Below are 24,306 nucleotides of genomic sequence, written 5' to 3'. Positions count from 1 at the left end.
TCTCTCCCTGTGTAGTTGATAGAGAAGAGATGGCCGACAGCGTCAAAACCTTTCTCCAGGACCTTGCAAGGGGAATCAAGGATTCCATCTGGAGTACCCGTACCGTCTCAAACCCGAAGGCTCCAATTTTGTAACTGGGGAGGAACAGCGTCAAAGAAGGCCAAGTAGTGCCCTGACACAGAGGAGAGCCCAGGGTATAAAGCCGGAACAAGAGAGCGAGCCATGTATTGTTGGTAGAATTTTCGAGTGCTGCCCTTGAATGGAGGTGTATTCTGCTTGTGACCCTTCTTTTTTTTTTAAAAAAAAAAAAAAAAACAAACACTTGTTTTACCAAGTGTTTATTCCTGTGCTTCAGTCAGGAACAGCACAAATTATTGGTGATACATTACTACATGGAGATGTTTGTCCGTGGCTGGAATTCTTCCACACATCAATTTTCAGTGCTCTTTGGGTGCTCCTCTATTTGTGCTTAGCAGAGTTTTCAGTGCCATTTGGTTCCAAGATACAGCTGACTTGGCATTTGAGGTATCAGGGAGGAAGCCTCACCCATTCCCTAGTGTCAGCAAAATAATTGCTGATATGGTCTTCAACCTTTTGCTGCAGGCTCTTTTCCTTCTCCAGGGGATGTTTGAGAGTCTCTTCCCATCCATCTTGTTGGTCAGCGGGTTAGTCTTCTGCATGTTTCCCTTCTGTATTCACTGTACTGCTTTGGATATCACTAATTCGGTAAGGGAATTGAAATGCACTAGTGGTTGTCAAGCGTAGAAAGATACTGTTCCTATTACTTGGATTTCGTTTGCCCTTGGCTGTGCTCACAGCAATGTGGTCCTCATAAATTATCAATAGCTGCCTCTTCTCCATTCACTTTCTTTTATTCATTACCAGCACCTGAGAAGCATAGGCCCCTGACAAAGGATATCTTTTTTCAGTTGAGACTCTTCTCCCTGGGGGTCTTCTTAAATAACAGACCCTTCCACAAGACAGTCCACCTGCAGTCTGCTCAACTTCAGCAGAGAGGTTTCCTTCACCACATCCATCTCCTGCCAAACTTAACACTGCTGCAGGCCACTGACTTCACCTGCCACCTGCAGGGGATGGGTACGATTGGAAGGAGGATGTGGCAGCTCTTTTCCCTCTTCACCTCCCCTGACCCAGGGAAGGCAGGACTCTTTCTGCCAAGGGTGCTTTAGATATTCTGTTCTCTCTGAGGAATTGGAATTTTGTCTCTGGTGCACCTAAGCAGAACCCTCTGGACACCAGTATGTGGATTTTTAATACCATGAGTGTGAAAGGAGCACAGGTTTTTCTGTAGCCATTTTCTAGCATTTGCCAGACTTTGTGCCTGGATTGATTTGAATACTTTTTCTCTCTGTCCCATTTACTCTCCCACCTCCCCTCCCTGCCTTCCACTCTTGGATGAATGGGTTTTGTAAAGTCAGCTGTTGTAATTTGTGGATTTGTTATTTCTATTGTTTTTCTGTGAAGCACACGCATTGACTGTGGTAGGTGAAAGAGTGCCTCCTGGTCACTCCCTTTACAGCCATTACTGTCTTGTTTTTTGTAACTCTGGTTAGATTTTGATCTCTCTTGTTTCACTGCAAAAAATAAGTCTGAAGAGGTGGGACAGGAGGAAAGACTTCTCAGCCAGATCTGTTGGGCTTTCAGGAGGGTTTTTCTTCCATCCCATTAAAGGGGAAAGGGTTTCTTCACTGGTACATAAAGTATTCCAACTACAGGGAGTTAACTGATTCTGTACAAGTGCCACTGAAACACAGAATGCTCAGAGAATCTGAACTTTTAAACTCTGGAGATCTGAGGCTTACCGTTGGCCATTGCCATTGGTATTTCAAAGGAATATTGAGTGCTGCAAATAGGAGCTGAAGGGGTAAATTTATTAAACCCACTGAGCTTATAGGGAGAAAAAAGCAATAAAGAGGTCATTTGCAGCAGATTTGCCCAGTGAAATGCATGTTTTGATTTCTTGACTGCTGCTTCCATGGCCATTGATTGTCATAATACTTTACTTTGTGTTCCTCAGCTGCCCTTTGAAATCTTCTGTTCAGCTCTTTTACTTCATCATTTCTCCCTTTCATTTTAGCTACTCTGTGTTCAAGAGTAAGTTTCATAGTCTCTTCTAACAACCATTTTGGTCTTTTCTTTCTTGTCTTTTAATGTCTCTTGCTTTCTTTATGTATGATGTCCTTGATGTCATTCTATAACTCATCTGGTATTCAGTCATTAGTGTTCAATGTGTTAAATCTATTCTTGAGATAGTCTCTATATTCAGGTGGAATATACTCAAGGTCACACTTTGGCTTCCTGGACTTGTTCTAATTTTCTTCAGCTTCGAGTTAAACTTGGAGATGAGCAATTGGTGGTCTGTTCTGCAGTCATCTTCTGAACTTGTTCTGACTGATAATATTGAGCTTTTCCATAGTGTCTGTCCACAAACAGCAAATATAGTGAACACTTTTAGGCCATGAAAAGATTAATTTCTTTACCTGTGTGCCTCAGGTTAAGACAACTATAGAGGAAATCAAAAGAGCTAAAAATGGGGACTTTATTCTTTGCCACCCATAAGAGAAGGCAGACTTTTAACAACTCAAGTTTTTTAAAAAGCCACCATGGAAACCTCCTGTGGCTGTTTTCCCCACACGTTTCCAATCATCTTCCTTCACTTTCAAGCCCTATAAAGAATCAATACCTTCACTGGTTCCTGAGCTCCTTCTGCCTAAAGCAGCTGCTGATGCCTCTTAACACTGACCAACACTACCCCAAAGCTCAAGAAGCATGAATCTCAGGAAATAACACTTAGTTCTAGGTAAAAGTTAGCCTGTAGCACCTCAAGAATGAGGTGTATGTAGCTCAGTGGTAGAGCACATGCTTTGCATGTATGAGACCCTGGCTTCAATCCTCCACACTGCTACATTTTTCTCTGCTTCGACACTATTTAAATCCAATCTCGAAGGAATGCAAATTCACTTCTAATATTTTCCATTCAATTCCTGCACACATACACAGTAAAAAGATAATCCAATGGACTTTCTTGAATACTCTTCGTTTCTATGCTATGAGCTTCTATATCCCCCAATGTGACTGCAACAGCAGAAAGAAGACGACAAGAAAGGGGAGAAAAGAAGAAGCAGATTCTAACAGAATCTCTTCAATCACCCAAAACAAAAGCCTGCACCTTAAGCTCCCATTTTGCACTATTATTAAAGAGATCAAAATATAAGGTGGAGGGGTTTGAAAGGACCCTGTGGACAGGTTTTCCTTTTTTGTAAACCACAAAGCCCCCTTGTGAGGCTCCAGGGGCTACCTCGGGATATACTGATATCTAAATTATTTCAGGGCAAAACTGAGTGCATAAGATTTCCTTCTTTTTGGTGCTCTTTTTCTTAACTCCTTGTTTTTGGCTACTGATATTTGCCCAGCGTCGCCCAAGCTGTGAAACACAGCTTTGGATCATCGTCTTTCATTCAGCCAAGCACAGATTCTCCAGACAGGCCTCGTTTTCCTCTTATCCTTCATAACTTCACTATATTTGGTTCGGAGCCCCAATATCCTCTCAGAAAAACGTTCACGTGGCAGGCAAAAACCATAAGAGATAAGAAGTCTCCATAACGCAAGGGGAATCCATATTTGGACATGTTTTCCCAGGGAAAACCAATTGTCCTCATGTCGATTTTGAGTCATGGCAAACCCATGTGTGTCCGAGTAGAACTGCCCTCTACAGGGTTTTCAATGGCTGATTTTTTTTGGAAGTAGATCACCAGGTGCTTCTCGGTGACCGGAACCTCCAATCTTTCAGCTAACAGCAAGCATTAACTAAGTACACCTACGGACTCCTTTCCTAGGGAAAAACCAAAATCCAGCTGCCGCATAAGGTATCTAGAGAGTGGCTGATGGATTGGACTGCCGATCTTTGACTTAGCAGCTAAGCTTTTCACTGCTTGAGGTACTAGGACTCCTTTCAAGGATAAAAAAAAAAAAAAAAAGGGAGTAGTTAAAATCCAAGAATGGGAGTCTCAGCCACAGGCATGCATGAAAAACCAAAAATACCCACTGCCATGGAGCCCATTCTGACTCATAGCGACCCCATAGGGTTTCCAAGGCTGTAAATCTGCAGATGCCGACTGCCACATCTTTCTCCCGTGAAGCTGCTGATGGTTTCAAACCACCAACATTTTGGTCAGCAGCTAATCACCTTAACCATTGTGTAATGCAACCAAAAAACCAAAGCATTGCATCGAGTCGATTCTGACTCGTAGCAACCCTATACCCAGCGTTAATTCTAGTGGCTTCAGCTTGACACTCCGAATTAATTACTGCTTCTCCACAGTCTTCATGGTACTACAAATTTGTCAACCATCCTATTAGGGTCCTACCCCTCCACTACTTCTGGCTATCAGAGTCACAGCAGATAATTCTCTGGCAGAGAAAAAGAGCAGAACCCAAAAAGTTGGCCTGGGAAACAGATCCTATGAGAAAAACAGTAAGTATATGGTGTCATAGACAGTCACTGTTCTAGTAAACCCTGGAGTCCAAAACACTGGTCGGGAAATTGAGCAGTGGCTTTCTCTTGTGAAATTGCAGCTAGAGTTCTGAGAACCACAAAGAAGTGTGAGGGAGGTATTTGGGGTGGAGCAAGAACTGCAAGCTTATTAACCTTTTGCAACAGCCCTCTCCTGCTCCTGAACTGGCTTCCAAACCTCAGCCATTGCAGAGGCTAAAAGAATAGGAGTTTCAGCCTCTTGCCAAAATTTGTGGTGTCAGTCAACCCACTGGTGACGTTTAGAAGGTAATCCTTAATCATTGTGTCTTCTCTTCCTTTTAGTTTTCATTCTGATATATTTCTCACATGTGAGAGGTTTGAATCTTCCTGAATATTGAAATACATTAAATGTCAACTTTTCAGTTCCTCCCCAGCACTAGTTGTCTCCCCTGCCCTAACTTCCTTCAAATAACCCACTGAGGCTCAGTTGGCACTGAGAAGCAGCTGACATGGGTGCTTAGAAGCAGGAAGACATTGCCAGGTAAACAGTGAGTAATCCAGTACAGAGTTAAAAGAGAAGTAAATGTCTTAGATCAGAAGGCAGTGGTTCCCAAAACTAGGGAACTGCCTGAAAACCTTGTGAATATATGCATTCCTGATTCTACTTTTATAGCTTCAGAATGGACTGAGAATCACTGGATATGGAGAGGATGGGATCTGTATTGTTGAAAAGCCTTCACAGATGTTTCCTTTTTTCCAGCAATGTTTGAGCACCGCTAACCTAGGAAGTTGTGCTAAGTGAATTGGAGTGAACTGAGCTGCTGGGAACTTTTTGTTAGGAGAAAGCACTGGATACAGGATAAAGGGGGTCTGGGAAAAAGGAAAGTGAAGTTGAAGGTGACACAGTATGTGATGAAGAAAATAAAGAGGAAGATAGGAGGAGAAAGATGGGTGTGGGTGTGGAAGAGCTAGAAGAGAAGGTGAAAGAAGGTTTTGAACTAGATCTTTAGGATGCATTGAATTTAGGTGGCCCAGGAGGTTTTTTTTTTTTTTTTTTTTTTAGGAGGTAGTTTGAGACTATCAGGGTTGCCTATGTCTCCTCTGCTCTCTCTACAATGCAGTAAGTCAGAAAGTTCCCTTCCTCCTAAGGAAAAGGGAATAAGGATATTTTTCACATACAAAAATGCAACTCTTTTTGCCCAAGACTTTTCTGGCTTGAAGAGAGCTTAGCAGCTCTTTCCATTTCTGGAAATAATTTTATCAACCATAGATGTTGGAAGACTCAGGGATTCCTGAGAAATGCCTTACCTGTGGATAGCATCCAAACATTTCTTCACTATTAACAAAGAGTTGGGAACACAGATTTCTGTGGTGGAGATCACAGACCTCCATGACTGGCAATTGCACTTGTATTTTGCTGACCAAGATTATGTGTGTGGGCATGGAAGTGTAAGAGGAATGGGAAAAAGAAAACCAGAAGGAAATTTTCTCCTGAACCTTCAGTCTGTCCATTGGCACAGGCATAGGTGAAGGGAAAAAAGGAGAAGACTCAAGAGGAAATTGTCCAACAGTCACTTCCTGCTCCCTCTTTGCATCTCTGTTTCCTCTGTAAAAAAAAAAAAAAAACAAAACTGTACTTGCTAATAATAATGAAAAATTGTAATAAAGGAAAATAGGCTGTCTATGACGTGTGGAATGTTGCTGCTTCAGCATCAGTAGATCCTGAGTGAGCACCTTCTTTTACTCCAGTTTCTGGTAACTTCATTATGCTTAAGCAGTCGGGTTGGGAGGCCCAAGGAGTGCCCAGGACTATGGTCCATGTGAGTAACAATCAAACTATGTATCCTTTCTATGAATAGGAAAAACAGAGGCAAAGGTATTGACAAAGAGAAAAATAGGGAAAGCATGAAAGAATTTGCCAACATTCAAATGCGACAGAAGAAAGCCAAATATGGAAGTGCTGGGAATTGAACCCAGGGCCTCGTGCATGCTAAGCACGCGCTCTACCACTGAGCTACACCCCCATTGGGAGAAAGTTATGTGACCAATCCATAATACTGACTGCTAGCATGGTCTGCAGACATTTGGAAACCCAAGTTTTCCCAAGCAAAAATCCATTCTATTCAATTCTTGTGTTCCTGGATTGGATCCTGCCTCACAGCTATACCAGGAGAAGGAAAAAAAAAAAAAAAAAAGCGCATTCCGGGGCTAATGTCGCTGAGATCTCCCATCAGTCATTGGCTTCTTCAAGGACTACTTTTAGCCAGTTGCCTGAAACGTCAGTTCCAGTCCACCACGAGGGAGAGTCGCGAGATGGAATGTTCCATTAAGCCTTCCGATGTCTTCTTGAAAAGTCCTTCTGTGCCTGTGAAGCTTGCAGAAAGACACAGAAGATAGTGCAGTGGAATCCAAAGATGAGTTCTGGGAGTTCTAGGAAGGAATGAAGATCCAGGTGGGGAGGTAAGACTAAACCAGATGTTAATTAATTCAAAGTATTTGACGGAAGTAGGTGCGAGGAGGCACGGTCGTAAGGAGCTATAGCTGATAACGAAAGGCCCGAAGTTCGCTCCTTGGAAACATTATGGGGACGGGATAGGCAGGACAGCAACGGGTTAATTAGACTGAAACGAAGAGCTACGCGTACAGCCATGCTTTTACAAACCCCTGCGCCCAACACCTGGATTTGGAAAAGTAGTTTTGCCTCCGCGATGCTGTAGCTCTGGTTTTGAAGAAGCGGAAGGCAGAAGAGAGAGGAGAAAATGGAGTCTTCTATCGTTAAAACTTCACTTTTACAACAAATTACTTCCTTAATGAGGAAAGCACAAGCGAAGAACTTTACGTGCAGGGTACAACATTCAAAACAAATTAGTTCTTGATAAACTCTCCCTACGCCCCTGCGGAGAAGTCCACGAATCCCTGATGTGGTAAGACTGTTACCCAGACATGATGGAAAATTCCAGATTTTCGTGGACGGAAGGGATGGGTGCCCGGAATTTATAGGTTAAGTTACTACTATGTCAAAAAGATGCCTGTCTGGGAATGGAATGCGAGGAGGAGTGGGCTCCAGGAAGGGAGTGAAAAGGGGAGAGAGGCGGGTGTATGTCCGGGAAAGAAGGACGTTGAGTCAAGGACAGAAGTAGCAGCAGAGGAGTAGTTGGCAGAGAGAAGCGGAATAGGGTTTGAAGAAGGGTCTCTAGGAACGGATAGGATACGGAACGGAGCGCAGGCAGAAAGTGACCAAGATCCCCATTCTTTCTGCAGGCCATCCGCAAGACAGAGGCTAAAAGTAAGGGCTTTCAAAGTGTAAGTATGTCCAACAAAAAGATTAGGATGCCGTTACCAAAAGTTTTGTGACTGAGAGCACGTCGCTGCTCTTTCTGTAGCTGAGCATTTTGGAACGCGGGCATATGGTTCTGTGTTTCTGGAAGAGCAATTGTTGGTATTGGAGGTTTTGGAAAAAGCCACAAGGAAGCAGGGTTGTCGGATCCCAAGCGCAAGCAAAGCAGGTTGGGGCTTAGAAGCAGAATCCTCCGACAGCTTTGGCATAGAGTATCTTATTTTTGCAGCCACTTAGTTTAGTGTGTTTGAGCTTAATATCCAGGGGAAAGAATAAGAAAGAAAGGTCAAGAAGTGACCAACAATTTGTGGTTTGAATAGACTCTTGCTGAACCCGTCAAATTCCTGGAGACCTCAGTGTACCAGGCCTCTAGTGTGAGGATCTGGAATCACTACCCTGTTTTGGTGTAGGTATTTTCAGTTTTCCCATATTGCTTTCTACCTCATACACAAAAGGCTACTGAGCCCAGCTTTCTCCTGGAGCAGCTCCGGGAATATTTTAGTACTCACATACTATCTTTTCTTAGTGGGAATCTGAAGAGCAAGATTTCAATTGTGGAAAGTCAGATTTGCAGTATCAGTTGAGAGTTACTCATTCTATGTGTGCAGCAACTTTATCCTCAGCCCTACAAGTAGATAAGCAAAATCGTGACTTAAGGGATGAAAAGGGTGGAACAGTGATGAGAGTTCAAAGCTGGAGATGCAACTTAAATTTGGAAATTTCTAGGAAGATCCATAAGTCTCTGAATTGAGAAGATGCTAAATCCTTTCACTTTGGAAAGGAGGAATGGACTTTACCCCTTGTTGTTAGGTTGTTTTCTTTCTCTTTGGAGGCATTGTGTAGGACTTGAAAGGGGAGAGATAGAGTTTGATTTGAGGCTTCATTTACTTAGGATACTTATAAATTTAAGATGCAAATTCCTGTTATTTTTTGATAACCACAGTGTTTCCTGAGACTAGAATAATAAGGAGGTGGGAGAGGTAGTGTTTCCCAAAATTCCCCGGAGAGTGGTCCCTTTGTGTGAGGTGCAGATTGGTGACTTCCAAACTACTTCAAAAGGAGAGAAGAAGGCCAAAACAGCTTGGAGAGACCTTTGTCTCATTGAAATGCTAACTAACCCCAAGTTACTTTGCCTGAATATCATTTCCTAGTTTCCCTGTGGAGTAATCCACAAAACAACTCAAGGAGATTTTGCATGACCCACCTTCAACTCTGCCTTGTACATTACTAGGGTAGGAGAGATGAGTACTGCACAAATTCTTAAAGTAATCACAAATTCTCTCAGTTTTCACATAGTCTTGGTTTCCTGGAAGTGCTGAGCTATTTGAAAGAAATAAACAATTGTCTTTTCCCATACCCTGCCCTGTCTTTCCTCCCCGGATATGGTAATCTTTCCTCCACTCCAAACTTTCCCCATGTGTTCCCAAATTCCTTGTATGGTATTTCTCCAGGTTTTGGCCAAAACTTAAAAATTGTCTCAGAGCATATTCTGGATGGTGCGTCCTAATATACAATAAATTATGAAGATAATTATATTTTTCCTTTGGATGTGAGCAGCAAACAGTATTCATGACATGAAGACCTGAAGGAGGAAGAGATAAAGGAGAAGGAAGAGAAGGAGGAGAAGTAAAATGTATAGAAGGAGTGGCTTACAGATGGTAGAGAAGTTGTATCATAAAGAAAAGCAAGCACAGAGATGCAGAAGATTAAATCCATGCACCTTAGCTTGCCCACCATTGTGGAACTTCTCTCTAGTCTTGAATTTCTCCTTCAACTCCTTTCTCCTCTGCCTCCCAAGGCTCTAAGAAAAATGTACAAGACAATGCAGAGGGATGCAAAGAAGCGTAGCATGAGTGTTGCTTTGAGAAAAACAGATGCATGTGGGTAAATAAAAACAATGAGACACTTGGCGAAAGTGCAGCCCTCTGGACGGCACTGGGGTGGGGCGGGGGGAGGTGTAGCAATGCGATCTGAAAGCCAGCAGTGCGACCAAGTCTGTTTCTTAAAGTCTAAAGAGACAGAAGACAAGGTAGACATACCCAGTGCCATCGAGTCGGTTCCGACTCATAGTGACAGTATAGGACAGAGTAGAACTGCCCTAGAGAGTTTCCAAGGAGCGCCTGGCAGACTCGGACTGCGGACCCCTAGGTTCGCAGCCGTAGCGCGTAACCACTACGCCACGCGGGTTTCCGACAAGACGGAAGGGAAATTCTCCAAACGATTGTAATACCTGTTTGAAACAGAATCTTCTTGGTAACCAGAAGAATTACAAGGAAGTTATTTGAGTACCCTGGCAGCATAGTGGTCAAGTGCTAAGGCTGCTAACCAAGAAGTCAGCAGTTCAAATCCATCAGGCGCTCCTTGGAAACTGTATCGGGCAGTTAAAGTCTGTCCTATAGGATCACTACCAGTTGGAATCACACGAGGGCAGTGAGTTTTGGTTTTGAGTACCGGGACATGAAACATAAAACCAATTGGCCTACATAAAGCATACATTAAGTACACAGGAAAAACTATGAGAAGGAGCCTGAGTAGCTCGGTCAGTAGAGCCACAGACTTTTAATCTGAGGATCTTGGTTTCAAGTAGTTTTTCGGGCATTATCCTGATTTTACCCCAGTGATTTCTCTTAGAAGCCAATACATTCTGCTTCCTCTTAGAGAAAGTAATTTGGACATTTACTGTAGGCTTCTTGACTCCTCTCTTCCTCTTTGCTCAAAAAGAATTGGAACTGAGCAAGGAGTGCAGGGAAAGGGCAAAAGGTTTAAGCGCTCAATTAGTAGCCAAAAGGTTGGTGGTTTGAACCCACCCGGAAGTGTCTCACAAAACAGGCCTGGTATTCTGCTCCTTGAAAACACTATGGAGCAGCTCTACACTGCACATACGGAGTCAGTAAAAGTCTAGGCAACCCAATTCTTCCAAATAAGGTAAAGATTTCTAAAAACAAACTTCCTTGTTACTGCGACTCATTGTTTATAACTTAGATTCTTGTTGGAATGCCCTAAGTGAGGATCTCTAGCAAAGGAGCTCCATTAAGGGACTCAGAAAGCCAAGTACAAATCAATTGCACTCACAGCAAATATTTGGAAGGGAGGGAAGGGAAAGGAGAAGAGAAGGCTGGGACAGTCGAATTCAGCTACGGAGAATCCCTTAAAGTTGTCCCTTCCTTAAAATTCTACAATACCAATGTCAAGGGCTGTAAGGACTCTAATCACACAACCAGAGGTATAGAGCTTCTTGGGGGAAGGGGGAGGCAAAGTGGGGCCGGCTGGCTACACGGGGTCCCTGATTCACGCACAGTCCTCCTAAGGTGAAGAGCCCTATGTCTCCAGGAACCACTATTGTGCTCTCTGCTCACCCAAGGCCTGGTTTCAAGCACAGTAGGCCATGCATGCACAAAGAAAGTAACGCCTTCTCCTCTCTAACCCACCCCTTGCATCCTGAGGTAACCCCCACGTTTGTCCTCTCCTTTTGTTGCATCATCCCTCCTCCCCACCCTGGAAGCTCTGAAGGCATGGCTGGCTGACAGTGAAACTGAACACAGCTCTGTGCCCCCAGAAGGTCCCCTGTGGGACTGTAGAAGGGCAATGGGTGTTGGGGTGATGCAGCAGGGTCCAGGGCCCCTAGGAAATGGGGTGACTGAAATGCCTGAGGGAATGAGTTGTGTGGGAAAGGGACATGAGACAGAAGGCCCAGGAATCCTGCCCAGACGGCCTTGGTGAGGTGAGAGCTGGCAGGACCTGTGCTCTCTAGGAGATTTTCTTCCTTCACTGTCTACACTTTATGATATCTGAGTATCATAAAAACACAACAAACGAGGTGAAACTCAGTACTCCAGCATTCCTACTTGAAGTACCCAAAACGAAACTTGTTGCCACCAAAAAAAGGTCGAAGTTTCATCCCTGACACTCCCACAACCTTCCCAGTCATCCAGTTCCTCCTTGCATGGCAACCATAGTTTCTTGCTTATCCTCTCAGGGACATTATTTCCTCCCCTTTTTATACAAATAAGGAAGTTCCAAATACATTCCACTGCATCTTGGTTTTTTTCACTTCATGTATTTGTAGTGATTTCCAAATCAATACAGGAAGAGCTTCTTCCTTCTCTGCTTGGCAGCAAAGAATCTCATTGTATGATATGTCATAATATATCTCGCCCATACATATAATGCTGCAATAAGTAACATTCTGTATCTGACATTTCAAATGGGTGTGAGTACTTTCTATACATGGAATTGCTGACGCAGTCTATATGATGCCCAGTGGTAATTCTCATGGATCTTGCCTAATACACATTCCCACCAGCATGCCACTGTGGTCTGCCTTCCCACACTACTGCAAACACTTTGTATTATAATATAATAATGACAATAACAATAATGACAAACCCATGGCCTTCTAGTGGGTTGATTCTGCCTCATGGTGACCACATGTGTTACAGACTAGAACTGCTCCACAGGGTTTTCTTGGCTGTTTTTTTTTTTTTTTTTAATCTTCATAGAAACAGATTGCTAGGCCTTTCTTCTGCAGTGCCATTGTGTGGGTTTGAACCATCAACCTTTAGGTTACTAGTTGAGCACAAACTTTATTGGCCACTGAGGGACCTTTACATCAACATAGGATTCAGGAAAATGACATATTCAAATATTAACATAGAGTAGACAAGCCATTGTTAGATCATCCAAATCATACTTAGTCCAACGGAGTCGATCAGAATTTGTAAAATAAATAGCTATTTAAGATGCCACTTACAATTGATGCAGGAAAATTAAAACTTCAGATATGGGAGAAAACAAATATGTAAAAAAAAAATGCAATAGAGGTAGAAACTCAAATCAATAGAAATTGGTGGATTATTAGATAAATGGTGTTGGGCTAACTGTGTAGATATCTAGGAAAATAAAAGCTTAGATCAATATATCACCAAAGATACTAAATTTCAAATAGCTATAAAATTTAAAAGTAAAAAATGAACAATAAAAGCAAATATAATTACTGGAAATGCCAAAACAAAAGTTTGTATAACTTTGGGGTAGAAAACCAATTTTTACATAAAATTTAGAAACAATGAAACTTTGACATAATTCAGTACATAAAAAAAATTCTTCCTGGACATACTTACATTCTCTTTATAAATAAACAAGACTTATCCACCTACGGTGACTTGAACCCTGAAACAGGACAAAAGTAAATTAAATGGGGAAAGGCAGTCTTCTTAACAAACTATGCTGGCAAACTGGGTGTCCATCTGTAACAAAATGAAACAAGACCCATACCTTACACCATGCACAAAAACTAATTCAAAATGGATCAAAGATCTCAATATAAAACCAAACACCATAAAGATCATAGAATAAAAAATAGGGTCAATGCTAACCTAAAACCAAGAAAAAAAAAAACACTGTGGGCTCTAATATATGGCATAAATATGATATAAACCATAATTAACTACACACAAATACCAGAAGATAAGCTAGATAACTGGAATCATCTAAAAATTAAACACTTATGTTCATCAAAAGACTCCACGAGGAAAGATTAGTCCAAAGGATTCACGGACCACAACTACCACAACTCAGTCCAGCACAACTAGATGGTGCACGGATACCACCACTGACTGGTCTAACAGAGACTGAAGGAACCTGGTGAGTATGGCCCCCAGACGATTTTTAACTCCAGTACTGAAGTCACTTCTGAGGCTCACCCTTCAGCCAAAGATTAAACAGGCCTACAGGTCCCCCATTTGTCTGTCACTTTGTTGTACTGTGGGGGCTTTAGTGTTGCTCTGATGCTGGAAACTATGCTAATGATATTCAAACACCAGCAGGGTCACCCATGGTGGACTAATTTCAGCAGAGCTTTGAGACTAACACAGGCTAGAAAGAAGGCCCTGGCAGTTTACATCTGTAAAAAATTAGCCAGTGAAAATCTTATGAATAGCAGCAGAATACTGTCTGATATGGTGTGGGAAGATGTGCCCCTCAGGTTGGAAAGCACTCAAATGATGACTTGGGAAGAGCTGCCTCCTCGAAGTAGAGTCGACCTTAATGGCATGGATGGAGTCAAGCTTTTGGGATCCTCATTTGCTGATGTGGCACACAGCAAAATGAGAAGAAACAGCCACAAACATCCATTAATAATTGGAACTTGGAATGTATGAAGTATGGATCTACGAAAATTCCAAGTTGTCAAAAATGAAACGAAATACATTTGTGAGCAGAAATGGAGTGGCATTGTCCATTGCGAATCAGACAAACATATGGTCTACTATGCCAGGAATGGCAAATTGAAGAGGAATGCCATTTCATTCATCATCAAAAAGAATATTTCAAGACCTATCCTGAGTATAAGGCAGTCAGTGACAGGATAATATCCATATACAAAAAGAAAGAACAGTAAATATGACTATTATTCAAATTTACACACCAACCATTAAGGCAAAAGATAAAGACATTGAAGATTTATACCAACTTCTGCAGTCTGAAATTGAAAAATCAGGATGCATTTATAATTACTAGTGATTGGAATGCAAAAGTTAGAAACAAAGAATAAAGATCCATAGTTGAAAAATATGCCCTTCATGATAGAAACTATGCTGGAGATCACATGCTACAATTTTGTGAGACCAATGACTTCATTGCAAATACTTTTTTCCAATAATATAAATGGCGACTACGTACAAAGACCTCACCAGATGGAATACACAGAAATCAAATCAACTACATCTGTGTAAAGAGATGATGGAGAAGCTCAATATCATCAGTCAGAACAAGGTCATGGGATGACTGTGAAACAGACCATCAATTGTTCCTATGCAAGTTCAAGCTGAAGCTGAAGAAAATTAGAAAAAGTCCAGGAGAGCCAAAGTGAAACCTTGAGTATATTCCACCTGAATTTAGAGACTAGCTCAAGAATAGATTTAACACATTGAATAGTAATGACCAAAGACCAGACAAGTTTTGGGACGACACCAAGGACATCATACATGAAGAAAGCAAGAGACCACTAAAAAGACAAGAAAGAAAGAAAAGACCAATATTGATATCAGAAGAGACTTATGAAACTTACTCTTGAACCTACAGTAGCTAAAGCAAAAGGAAGAAACGATGAAGTAAAAGAGCTAAACAGAAGATTTCAAAGGGCTGCTGGAGGAGACAAAGTAAAGTACTAGGACATGTGCAAAGGCCTGGAGTTAGAAAACCAAAAGGGAAGAACACACTCGACATTTCTCAATCTGAAAGAGCTGAAGAAAAAATTCAAGCCTTGAATTGCAATATTAATGGATTCTATGAGCACAATACTGAACTACAAAGGGAGCATCAAAAGAAGATGGAAGGAATACAAAGAGCCACTGTGCCAAAAAGAATTGGTCAATTTTAATTATTACTGGAAGTATCATATAATCAAGAATCAATGGTACTGAAGGAAACAGTCCAAGATGCACTGAAGGCATTGGTGAAAAGTAAGGCTGCAGGAGTTAATGGGATACCAACTGAGATGTTTCAGCTAATGGATGCAGTACTGGAAGTACTCACTAGTCTATGCCAAGAAATTTGGAAGACTGCTACCAGGCCAACTGCCTGGAAGAGATCCATATTTATGCTTATTCCAAACAAAGGTGATCCAACAAAATGCAGAAATTATTGAACAATATCATTAATATCACACACAGGTAAAAATTTGCTGAAGATCATTCAAAAAGCAATTGCAGCAGTACATTGACAGGAAACTGCCAGAAACTCAAGCTGGTTTCGGAAGAGGACATGGAATGAGGAATATCATTGCTGACATCAGATGGATCCTGGCTGAAAGCAGAGACTGCCAGAAAGATCTTTACTTTTGTTTTTATGATTATGTGAAGGTATTCAACTGTGTGGATTATACCAAATTATGAATAGCCTTGCGAAGAACTGGAAACCCAGAACACTTAATTGTGCTCGTGAGGAACCTGTACATAGATCAAGAGGCACTGTTTGAGGAAAACAACAGGATACTGCATGGTTTAAAGTCAGGCAAGTTGTGCATCAGGGTTGTATCTTTCACATATTTATTTAATCTTTATGTTGTGCAACTAACCCAAAAATCTGGACTATATGAAGAAGAATAGCTCTTCAAGAGAGGAGGAAGACTCATAAACAACCTGTGATATGCAGATCACACAATCTTGCTTCCTGAAAGTGAGGAAGACTTGAGGCACTTATTGATGAAGATCAAAGCCCACAGCCCTCAGTATGGATTACACTTCAACATAAAGAAGACAAAAATCCTCACTACTGGACCAATAAGCAACATCATGATAAATGGAAAAAAGATTGAAGTCATCAAGGATTTCATCTTACTTGGATCCACAATCAACTCCCATGGAAGCAGCAGTCAAGAAATCAAACTACATATTGCATTGGGCAAATCTGCTGCAAAAGACCTCTTTAAAGTGTTAAAAACTGAAGATGTCACTTTAAGGACTATGGCGTGCCTGACCCAAACCACTATGTTTTCAATCGCCCCATATGCACAGGAAAGTTGGACAATGAATAAGGAAAACCAAAATACTATTGATGCCTTTGAGTTATGGTATTAGCGAAGAATATTGAATATACCATTGTATGCTAAGAGAACAAACAAATCTGTCTTGAAAGAAGTACAACCAGAATGCTCCTTAGTAGCGAGGATGGGGAGACTTTGTCTCATATGCTTTGGACATGTTATCAGGAGCAACATCATGCTTGGTAAAGTAGAGGGTCATCAAAAAAAGAGGAACACCCTCAAGGAGATGGATTGACATAGAGGCTGCAACAACACACACAAGCATAGCAACAACCACCAGGATGGTGCAGACTCCGGCAGTGTTTGGTTCTGTTGTACATAGGGTTGCTATGAGTCACAACGGACTAGAAGGCATCTAACAACAACAGCATACACATGTACTTCAGCTATGTATATGAGACTAAATGGGCACACCAGGCCAGGGGCAAAGACAAGAAGGCAGGAGGGGACAGGAAAGCTGGACAAATGGAAATGGGGAACCCAAGTCCCCTAATATGTAAGATGCAGTAGAGTAGGTTTGGAAAGTATAAAATGTGGGGAAATAATAGATTCCTATTGGCTTATTTGTATCTGAGTGCTAATCAGAAGATTGAAGTTGTAGTCCGCCCAGAGGCACCTCAGAAGAAAAGCTTGATAATCTACTTCCAAAAAATCAGCCATCAAAAACCCTAAAGAGCAGACTTCTACTCTGACACACATGGAGTCTTCATGACTCAGAGCTGATTCCATGGCAACTGGTTATTTGATTGTTTATGCAAATAATATTCCTGGCAGGTAACCCCATACCAATATAGCTGCTTAAGTAGGCAAAATCTGGTACAGGTGGAATGAGGAGGGGAGGTGGTGGAAGGGGAAGATTTTCACGGTATAGAAACACTTTTGTTTTTGTGATTTCGAAGTATGTTAAAGTTGTGTTTATTTCAATATAAACATCTTAGAAACATAAAAAATTGTTCCCTTGGGCAAGAAACACTGTTCTTAGATATAAAGAATAGACAGATATGACAATAGTCTGATTTTCCTTATAAATCCGTAATTGGTATTAACCGATAACCAAACACACTGTCGTAGATCCCGGTCAGGATGACTCGTTAAGCCGCTGGTGGTTTTGAACTGCTGAGAAGTTAGCACCACCAGGCCTCCGACATAGTATGCCCAGTGCCGTCGAGTCAATTCCGACTCGTAGCGACCCTATAGGCCAGAGCAGAACTGCCCCATAGAGTTTCCAAGGAGCGTCTGACGGATTTGAACTGCCAACTCTTTGGTTAGCAGCCAGCCGTATGGGGAAGATAAATACCTTCTTTACGTTACCAGCCTCAGGCAACTATTCCAAAAGACTTCTGCAAACTCTGTTCTTACATGGATTTAGTTTAATTCAATTTGTGTATTATGTGATTAGGAGAAACTGACCTCTGGCATTTAATGATACTTCTGATGCACTTCCATCATTTTGCTGGTTTCTTTCTAATGCACCTGTGATGGAGAACTGTTTGAAAATCAGTATTTGGTAGTATTTGTATTGTTGTGTTTTCAAAATCTTCTCTTAAATTATGGAAATACCCTTTTAATGACTGGTAGAGATCTGTGTATGCCTTTAAATTTACTTTTGAATGTTGGAGATATTATTCCACATAATCGATATAAATGCATACTCTAGTGTTTGCTTTTCCTTCGCTAAGTATTCAGTTTCTCTTTTGTCATCTCCTTTTTGTCTGGTCTTCAGCAGTATTTTCCAAGACATCTAGAATTTGAGTGTATGCTTCCAGGACTGCACTCATTGCTACAGCACGTGCTTCCCAGCATGTATTAGAAAGACAATTTAACACTCGATCATTGCCTAAATATGTTTTAAGAACTTCCCATCGGTTAGCAGAGGTGGCAAAAGATGTGTAGAGTAACTGAACAGTAGAGAAAAGATCAACTGCTTCTGGACAGCTACATCCTTCAAGATTAAGTGCATGTGCCCGCAGCACATGGTATGAAAATGGCACATTCATTAAATTCTAATGTTTTCTGTTGCATGCCTTTATAATTCCCATCATTGTCATAGGACTGGCCCCAGTGCTCAGAAAAATCTATTTTGCACAGTTCATATAAAAAGTAAAGTACTTGAGGGGGAACTTCATACCACCAAGAAAGCAGTACCAGGAGCAGAGCACATCCTCGGGACCTGGGGTCCCTGTGTTTGAGAAGCTCCTAGACCAGGGAAAAATTGATAACAAGGACCTTCCTCTGGAGTCAACAGACAGAAAGCCTTCCCCTGGAGGTGACAGCCTGAATTTGGGCTTCTAGTCTACTAGACTGCGAGAAAGTAAACTTCTGTATGTTGAAGCAAAAAAAAAAAAAAAAAATAGTGAAGTACTTGATCTGCAATTTCTTCACCGGTATGAATTTTTAAGTTAGTATATGTGAAAAATTGCTCAACAAGTTTTCCATCTGTTGGAGATCAGAAAAACCAAACCAAACTCATTGCTGTCAAGTTGATTCAGATCGATTCATACTCATAGCAACCCTACAGGACAGAACAGGACTGCCCCACAGAGTTTCCAAGAAGCACCTGGTGCATTCAAACTGCCAACCGTTTGATTGGCAGCCATAGCACTTAACTGTTATGCACCAGGGTTTCTCTGTGTTGAAGACACTTATCTTAAAACAGTAATTAGCTGATCTGTATGAGAAAGATCAGGAGTGGAATCTACAGACAAACTGAAATATCAAGCTATACTTATTTCACTGAAAATAAATGATCAAACTATCACTTACTGATTTCTTAATTCTTCACATGTTGTTTTAGACATATACGATGGGTTGCCCTTTCTTGTGTTATGATATTTTAAGATGTGACCTGCTAAAAATAGGTCAAACTGAGAAACAAATTCAAGTAAACCCTAAAAATTTCCATTTGGCGGGGAACCAAGCACTTCATTTCTTCCTCTAAAAGATGGTCCACATTCAGTGATTGTTATAATGCCAGCAAGAACGCGTTTAAAAATAGCTTTCCAATACTGATTTTCTTCATTAATTTGTTTCCAGTTCATGAGTTATGTGAAAATCATGTCTTTGGTTTAAATATGACAACATACAATCTCTGTGAATTGAACTGTTTTCACGTTTATCAATCATGTTCAAGTGCTAAATCCATCTGTAGCAAATCCAGAGTTAAATGACTTAGGACTGAATAGTTTCCAAACAAAACAATATATAGGGGCAACTGATGGAGAACCCCTCTTATAATTTTCACCATTAGCTTTGGCCCCTAGAAGTATATTATGACTACAGAACCTTGTTTGTTTACCATCCTAAAATTCTCAACATGAATTTTCTAATGGTCCACTGTGATGTTGAGAATCACTTGGTCTTCTTTCAATTCAATAATTTACATCATTAGAAGAAAAATTATTTCTCCAAGCAGGATCTGCAGACTCTATTTCTGTTATTTATAGAGTCTGCAGATGTGACAATTTCATATTCTAAAATAGTTTCACTTTCTACGTCACTATTAATTTTTTTTACTACAGCAGGAATGGATGCAAAATTTGGAACAAATTCTGTTATATTCATATTGCTATTAGTATGAAATGGAGAATAGAAAAACAATTCAAAGCGTTAAAAAAAACCAATAGCTGGTTCTTTGAAAAAATTAACAAAATTGATAAACCATCGGCCAAACTGACAAAAAAAAAAAAAGCAAATAACCCGAATAGGAAATGAGACGGGAGATATCAGAATGGACCCAAGTGAAATTAAAAGAATCATATCAGATTGCTACGAAAAATTGTACTCTAACATATTTGAAAACCTGGAAGACTGGATGAATTTCTAGAAACACACTGCTTACCTAAACTAACACAAACAGTGGTAAAATAACCCCCAGTGCCATCGAGTCGATACTGACTCATAGCGAACTAAGTAAACCCATAACAAAAGAAAAGATAGAAAAAGGTAACTAAAAAACTACCAACAACAACAAAATCCTGGCCCTGATGGCTTCAATAGAGAGTTCTAACAAACTTTCAGAGAAGAGTTGTCACCACTACTACTAAAGGTATTTCAGAGCATAGAAAAGTGGAATACTCCCAAACCCATTCTATGAAGCCAGCATATGCTTGATACCAAAACCAGGTAAAGACACCACAAAAATGAAAATTACAGACCTATATCCCTCATGAACTTAGATGTAAAAATCCTCAATAAAATTCTAGATAATAGAACTCAACAACATAACAAAAAAAATAATTCAGCATGACCAAATGGGATTCATACTAGGTACGCAGGGATGGTTCAACATTAGAAAAACAATTCATGTAATCCATCATATAAATAAAAGACAAGGACCTCATGATCTTATCAATTGATGCAGAAACGGCATTTGACAAAGTTCAACTCCTGTCCCTAATAAAAACTCTCAGCAAAATAAGAATAGAAGGAAAATTCCTCAGCATAATAAAGGGCATTTATAAAAAGCCAACAGCCAACATCATCTTAAATGGAGAGAGTCTGAAAGCATTGCCCTTGAGGTTGGGAACCAGACAAGGGTGCACTTTATCACCACTTGTATTCAACATTGTGCTGGAGGTCCTAGCCAGAGCAATTAGACTAGGTAAAGAAATAAAGGGAATCCAATTTGGTAAGGAAGAAGTAAAAGTATCTCTATTTGTAGATGACATGATCTTATATACAGAAAAACCTAAAGAATCCTCAAGAAAACTACTGAAACTAATGGAAGAGTTCAGCGGAGTTTCAGGATACAAGATAAACATACAAAAATCAGTTGGATTCCTTTACACCAACAAAAAGAACATCAAAGAGGAAATCACCAAATCAATACCATTTACAGTAGCCTCCAAGAAGATGAAATACTTAGGAATAAATATTACCAGAAATGTAAAAAGCCTGTACAAAGAAAACTACAAGACACTACTGCAAGAAATCAAAAGAGACCTGCATAAGTGGAAAAACATACGTAGCTCATGGATAGGAAGACTTACCATTGTAAAAATGTCTATTCTACCAAAAGCAATAGATACAATCCAATTCTGATCCAAAATCCAATGACATTTTTTAATGAGGTGGAGAAACAAATCACCAACTTCATAAGGAAAGGAAAGAGTTCCTGGTAAGTAAAGCATTACTGAAAAAGAAGAACAAAGTGGGAGGCCTCAAACTACCTGGTTTTAGAACCTATTATACTGCCACGGTAGTCAAAACAGCCTGGTACTTGTACAACAACAGATGCATAGACCAATGGAACAGAATTAAGAACCCAGAGATAAATTGATCCACCTATGAGCAGTTGATATTTGACAAAGGCCCAAAGACCATTAACTGGGGATAAGACAGTCTCTTTAACAAATGGTGCTGGCATAACTGGATATCCGTTTGTAAAAAAAAAAATGAAACAATACCCATACCTCACACCATGCATAAAAACTAACTCAAAATGGATCAAAGACCTAAATATAAAATCTAGAACGATAAAGATCATGGAAGAAAAAGTAGGGACTATGCTAGGAGCCCTAATACATGGCATAAGCAGTATACAAAACATTGCTAACAATGCACAAACACCAGAAGAGAAACTAGATAACTGGGAGCTCCTAAAAGTCAAACACCTGTGCTCATCCAAAGACTTCACCAAAAGAGTAAAAAGATTACTTTCAGACTGGGAGAATGTTTTTAGCTATGATATTTCAAATCAGCATCTGATCTCTAAAATCTACATGATACTGCAAAAACTCAACAACAAAAAGACAAATTACCCAATTAAAGAATGGGCGAAGGATATAAACAGGCACTTCACTAAAGAAGACATTCAGGTAGCTAACAGATACATGAGGAAATGCTCACGATCACTAGCCGTTAGAGAAATGCAAATCAAAACTACAATGAGATTCCATCTCACTCCAACAAGGCTGGCATTAATCCAAAAAACACAAAATAATAAATGTTGGAGAGGTTGTGGAGAGACTGGAACACTTATACACTGCTGGTGGGAATGTAAAATGGTACAACCACTTTGGAAATGCATTTGGCGCTTCCTTAAAAAACTAGAAATAGAAATACCATAGGATAAAGCAATCCCACTCCTTGGAATATATCCTGAAGAAATAAGAGCCTTTACATGAATGGATATATGCACACCCATGTTCATTGCAGCACTGTTTACAATAGCAAAAAGATGGAAGCAACCAAGGTGCCTATCAACAGATAAATGGATGAATAAATTATGGTATATTCACAAGGTGGAATACTATGCATCGATAAAGAACAATGATAAATCCTTGAAACATTTCATAACATGGACAGATCTGGAAGGCATTATGCTGAGTGAAATTAGTTTCAAAAGGACAAATATTGTATGAGACCACTATTATAAGAACTCGAGAAACAGTCTAAACAGAGAAGAAAATATTCTTTGATGGTCAAGAGAGGGGGGAGAGAGGAAGGGAGGGGGTTATTCACTAACTAGATAGTAGAAAAAAAAGATAGTAGACAAGAACTATTTTAGGTGAAGAGAAAGACAACACACAACACAGGCGAGGTCAGCACAGCTGGACTAAACCAAAACCAAAGAAGTTTCCTGAATCAAGTGAATGCTTCGAAGGCCAGCGTAGCAGGGGTGGGGGGTTGAGGACCAAGGTTTCAGGGGACATCTAGGTCAATTGGCAAAATAAAATCTATTAAGAAAACATTCTGCCTCCCACTTTGGACAGTGGCGTCTGGGGTCTGAAACGCTAGCAAGTGGCTGTCTGAGATACATCAGTTGGTCTCAACCCACCTGCAGCAAAGGAGAATGAAGAACATCAAGGACACAAGGTAATTACAAGCCCAAGAGACAGAAAGGGCCACGTAAACCAGAGACTACGCCAGCCTGAGACCAGAAGAACTAGATGGTGCCTGGCTACAACGGATGACCACCGTGACAGGGAACCCCTAAGGGATCAGGAGAGCAGTAGGATGCAGACCTCAAATTCTCATAAAAAGAGCAGACTCAGTGGTCTGACTGAGACTAGAAGGACCCCCGTGGTCATGGTCCCCAGACCTTCAGTTAGCCTAGGATAGGAACCATTCCCAAAGCCAACTCTTCATACAGGGATTGAACTGGACTATAGTATGATACTGGTGAGGAGTGAGCTTCCTGGATCAAGTAGACACATGAGACTATTTGGGCAGCTCCTGTCTGGAACAGAGATGAGAAGACAGAGGGTTTCAGAAGGTGGCTGAATGGACACGAAAATAGAGGGTGGAGTGTGCTGTCTCAGGGGGAGAGCAAGGTCTATAAAAATTTTTGTATAAGAGACTGACTTGATTTGTAAACTTTCACTTAAAGCATAATAAAAAAAATTTTTTAAAGATTAAAATCAGGTTAAAATAAAATATAAAATAATAATATTTCCTCAGATTTGTATATTTTCTTCTGTTCTAGGTGTTCAACCAATCCTACAATATCATAAGCAGCAAGAGTTCTATTGCTTGATGATAAGTGGCTAGCATCACATCCCACTCTCCCAATTCCTGAAATTGTTTCTGCTTTGTTTAATAGGAGGAGTCCAATATCCTGGCACAGTCAAATTGATACAAAAGTTTCTAATGCTCACAGGCAGGCAAAACACAGATTTGCAGGCCACAATTTGGACAGCACTAATGAAGAGATGAAGAGATAGGGTGTACTGGGGGTGAGAAGATAACCAAGAAAATCCTTCTTTCTTCTTTTTGTTTAATTTGAGGCTTAGTTCACAAAGAGTAAAATGCGTACAACTTAATTATTCAGCTTAATGAGTTATTACATATGTATATCTCATATAAGCAACATCCAGGCCTAGATAAAGAATTTTTCAGCTCTCAGAAGCTCCTTTGTATCTATCCCAATCAATTCCAATCTTCTGACCTCTACCATCATTTTCCTGTTTTGAAATACTATAAATGGAATCA

At 40.5% G+C, this 24,306-nt stretch overlaps 1 non-coding gene and 2 pseudogenes across 1 annotated transcript; 1 reads left to right on the top strand and 2 right to left on the bottom strand.

Moving 5' to 3' along the window:
• Positions 1–24,306, bottom strand: part of LOC100660430 (etoposide-induced protein 2.4 homolog) — a 253,196-nt pseudogene that overhangs the window by 37,448 nt on the left and 191,442 nt on the right.
• Positions 30–1,170, top strand: LOC104847018 (etoposide-induced protein 2.4 homolog; annotated as a pseudogene).
• Positions 6,448–6,519, bottom strand: TRNAA-AGC (transfer RNA alanine (anticodon AGC)). Its single transcript has one exon. It is a non-coding gene; the product is annotated as a tRNA-Ala (tRNA).

This window comes from Loxodonta africana, chromosome 1 (genome assembly GCF_030014295.1).
Source record: "Loxodonta africana isolate mLoxAfr1 chromosome 1, mLoxAfr1.hap2, whole genome shotgun sequence".
NCBI lineage: Eukaryota > Metazoa > Chordata > Mammalia > Proboscidea > Elephantidae > Loxodonta > Loxodonta africana.
This window is presented reverse-complemented; position numbering and strand designations above follow the sequence as displayed.